The 4,642-nt window shown below is 36.9% G+C and overlaps 1 pseudogene; it reads right to left on the reverse strand.

Annotated features, from left to right (window-relative positions):
* Positions 1 to 1,201: 1,201 nt before the first annotated feature.
* LOC134362461 (mediator of RNA polymerase II transcription subunit 6-like) lies at positions 1,202 to 1,941 on the reverse strand (annotated as a pseudogene).
* Positions 1,942 to 4,642: the final 2,701 nt, after the last annotated feature.

Raw genomic sequence — 4,642 nt, forward strand, 5'->3', positions numbered from 1 at the left:
AAGACATTCCGTGCTCTTTGATTGGAAGATTAAACATTGTGAAAATGTCCATACTACCCAAAGTGATCTACAGAATCAATGCAACCCCCATCAAAATACCAATGAAATTCTTAACAGAAATAGAAAAAACAATCCTAACATTCATATGGAACACCAAGACCCCAAATACCCAAAGAAATTCTGAGCAAAAAAATAAAGCCAAAAGCATAATACTACCTGCCTTCAAATTGTACTACAAATCTATACTAGCAACAGCATGGTACTGGCATAAATTAGACACTCGGACAAGTGGAACAGAATAGAGAACTCAGAAATCAACCCACATAGTCACAGCCAACTGATCTTTGACAAAGGAACCAAGAACATACATTGGGGAAATGATTACCTCTTCAATAAGTGGTGCTGAGAAAACTAGATATCCATATGTAGAAGAATGAAACTGAACCCATACCTCTCACCATATACCAAAATCAAGTCAAAATGAATTAAAGACTTAAGTATAATACCTGAGACTATAAAACTCCCAAGAGAAAACATAGGGGAAACACTTCAGGAAGTAGGATTGGCCAAAGACTTTATGAATAAGACCTCAAAAGCACAGGCAGCAAAAGAAAAAATAAACAAATAGGATTATATCAAACTTAAAACTTCTGCACAGCAAAGGTAGCAATCAACACAGTGAAAAGACATCCTACAGCATGGGAGAAAATATTTGCAAACTATACATCCAACAAGGTATTGATATCCAGCATATACAAGGAACTCGAACAACTTAACAAGAAAAAAACAAGTAAGCTGATGAAAAAAATGGGCAGAAAGGAGGACGGAGGGTAAGGGAGGAATTAGTAAAGAGCCACAAAAAAAAATGATTACATTGCATAATGTTAATAAAGTAACTACCCCAATTTGAGCATTACATATTGCACGCAGGCTTTTTTTAAGCAATATATACAAATACCTTTATTTTGCTTTTAAATGCATACACTGGTACACATGTGAGTAGGCTGCTCAAGTCCAGAAAATGAAAGGTTATAAAAGATATATAAGAAATATTCACGTAGAAAGCATGATGAAAATAACAGCCTTTCTTAAAGAACAAGCACATTCCATGTAAATGAGTGGGCTGTGACAAAATATTTTAAAGTTCAAAACTTGCCACAGTATCGATCTATAATTTACAAGGTTGTCTTTTGTCCAATACTCACTGAAGTCTCATCCATTTCTCAGGTGGGCCTTTGTGCTCACTGTCTGTTGGACAGTCTTTGTGGTCTTCTTTTCTTCAAACTTTACAATTTCCAGTATAGGTTCTGCCTCTTTCTTTGTCTGATCCACTGAGACAGGCTTTTCTCCAGACTTTTGCTGAATAAATTTGGGTGGAAATTTTTGTCTAAGGTCTAGAAGTAAAGCATCCACATGTTGTCTCTAAAAAATAGAGCTTGGTTCTTCTTTCCTTTTGGCTTTAGGCTTGACTTCATCTTGCTCTTCATGATCTTTGAAGTGCCACCTATACCCTTTGGAAGGATATCGACAGCATGACATAGCTTCATCAAAAGCTGACTGAATGCCATGCACCGCAGAAAGCACTCTGGAGTTTATAACTGATAACAAATCTGGTGGCTGATAGAATACTCCGGCAATGATAAAGTAATCACCTAATGGGATAACTTGGGCAAGGAGCTGTTTCTGTTGCTTCTGAATGATAAAACAATGGGCTCCTGAGCATATAAAAAGATATAGTTCAACTCCTACCATCTGATTCATGTGTTCCATTGTTAACGTCTGCATTTTGACCACTTCATTATTACATGTCCTGTCATAAAAAATATTACTTCTTTCTGAAAAATAAACCAGGATGCTACTACTACTGTTCAAAATGGGAATCTAAGAGCTGTCAACCCAAGAGATTCCCAGGAAATTATCTCAAATATCCACTGCCACCATAATTCTAAAGTCATTCGCAGGTCTGTCTTCCCCAAACTGGTATTGATATTCAACTCTGTACCATCTAGATCTGTACGATCAACTATGTTACAATAAATAAATAAATAAATGAAATGAAATGTATTTTGAAAACTTTTTAAAAAATGGGCAAAGAAAATGAATAGAAATTTCTCGAAGGAAGATATGCCAATGGCCACAGACACATGAAGAAATGCTCTAAGCATCAGGGAAATGGAAACCACATTGAGATATCATCTCATGCCAGTTAGGACTGGCTATTATCAAAAAGACAGGATAACAAATGCTGGCAAGGGTGCTAAGAAATGGGAGTCCTCCTACACTGTTGGTGGGACTGTAAATTAGTGAAGCCCTTATGGAAAACAGCATGGAGTTTCCTCAGACAACTACAGATAGAACTATCATATGATTCAGCAATTCCACTGCTAGGAATATACTCAAAGGAATGGAAATCATCATGTCAAAGGGATATCTGGATTCCCGTGTTTATCACTGCTCTACTTACAATAGCATAAAGCTGAAACCAGCCTAAATGTCCATCAGTAGAAGATTGGATAAGGAAAATATGGTATATATACACAATGGAATGCTACTCAGCCATAAAAAAGCATGAAATTCTGTCATTTTCAACATGAACGAACTTATAGAAAATTATGTTAACAGAAATAAGCCAGATACAGAAAGAGAAATTCCACCTGTCCTCACTCATGAGTGGGAGAGAAAGAAAGAAAGAAAGAATGAAGAAAGGAGGGAGGGAGGAAGGAAAGAAGGAAGGAAGGAAAGAAAGTAGGAAATAAAGAAACAATCACAATAATATGGTGAACTTTCAAAAGGAGAGAATAGACCTGAGGCCATAAAAGGTTAGAAAGGTGGAGGGAGAATTAACGAGTAATTAGTAAAGGGCCACAAAAAATGATTACATTGTGTAATGTTGAATATACTAATTATCCAATTATCAAATTATCTGATTTGAGTATCACATATTGCACATGGGTATTGATATTCAACTCTGTACCCCACAGATATGTAAATCAAATATGTTTCAATAAAAGAAAAGTTAAAATTTAAAAAGAAACAAAATATTATTACAGATGCTTCAGACTGCAAACAAAAAGAGTCTGCCTCTCCTTACCTGGATTATCATTAGTTAATTCATTCAGTCAACGTGAATATTGTATACCTACTAATGATTTTCTCCACAACATCAGCAGCACAGATATTTTCACTATTTTTTGAAATGCTTAGGAAAGCAGATATAAGGCATGCCCAGTGGAGATATCTATTTAGCCTCAAGATTAATAATTAGGTATGGCCCAATTCCAGACACCTCCAGCACAGTACCATTCTGTGGTAATGGACAAGTACCCTGAAAGAGTAAAATTGCCCATTCAGAGCCAGGAATAAAACTGAGAAGGAAGCATTACTTTCCCTTAAATCATTTGTCCCTCACTGTAAATCTTAATTCACCACATAACAATTGGGCTCAGTGCTAGTAATAGAAAAGATATAGCTGAATAAAACCAGCTCCCTGCCACTGGAGATTCCACATCAAGACAATATGATCATGGTTATCATAGTCTAGAAAGCAGGAGAAATGCAGGCATTGGAGCTCACAAATCTGAGTCTGAATTCTAGCTCTGATTCTTAAGAGCTAAGAACCTCATCTGTAATATAGAATACTAAAACCTGCCTGTGGAGATTAAATGAGATAATATATGTATTAGATTATTTCTGTTGCCTATAACAGAAATATCTGGAGCTGGGTGATTTATAAGAAAACAAAATTTATTGCTTACAGTTTCAGAGGCTAAGAAGTCCGAAATACAGAGAATACATCTGGTGAGGGTCTTCTTCGGTTGTGGCTTTACAGCAATGCAGGGGTCTCACATGGCAAAAAATGGAAAGCAGAGAGAGAGAGACTCTCACGTGCCCTCCTTTTGAAGCTCTCAGAACCATGCCCATGAGCTTCATTACTAATCCATTCATCAGGGCATGGCCATCAGAATTTAATCACCTCTTGGGCCGAGCCCGTGGCGCACTAGGGAGAGTGCGGCGCTGGGAGCGCAGCGACACTCCCACCGTGGGTTCGGATCCTATATAGGACTGGCCAGTGCACTCACTGGCTGAGTGCCGGTCACGACAAAGACAAAAAAAAAAAGAAGAATTTAATCACCTCTTCAAGACCTCACCTTTCAACTACCATGATAGGATTTCCCACCCTCAACAGTTACAGTGGGGATGAAGTTGTAATGACTTTGGGGAACCATTCAATTCACTGCCATACATAAAAATACTTGGTAAAGTTTCCAACACTGTTAACTGTTAAATGAATGGTAGCAACTATTACTATCAATTTCATTACTTGAGAGAAACAAACGTCTTATTCAAGGAGCCAGGTATGGGCCTAATTAAGTCTGCCATGTTGGAGCTTAAGAAAAACAGGTCGGTTTTGTCAGCAGCAGTGCACTCGAGTATTTTTTTGAAGAAGAAGAATTTCTTTTTTTTTTTCACTCAAGTATTTTAGAAAGGACAATCTGATCCATACTCTGTCTATAAATTCAATCTCTAATTCTTAATGAAAGGCAAAAATTGAGAGCAATGTTTCTCAGGTAACAAAAAGGACCTTGTTTTGTAAATATAAATATAGTCCTTATAATAAAAGTAATGGATAAAATCTAAAAAA

This window comes from Cynocephalus volans, chromosome 1 (genome assembly GCF_027409185.1).
Source record: "Cynocephalus volans isolate mCynVol1 chromosome 1, mCynVol1.pri, whole genome shotgun sequence".
Lineage (NCBI taxonomy): Eukaryota > Metazoa > Chordata > Mammalia > Dermoptera > Cynocephalidae > Cynocephalus > Cynocephalus volans.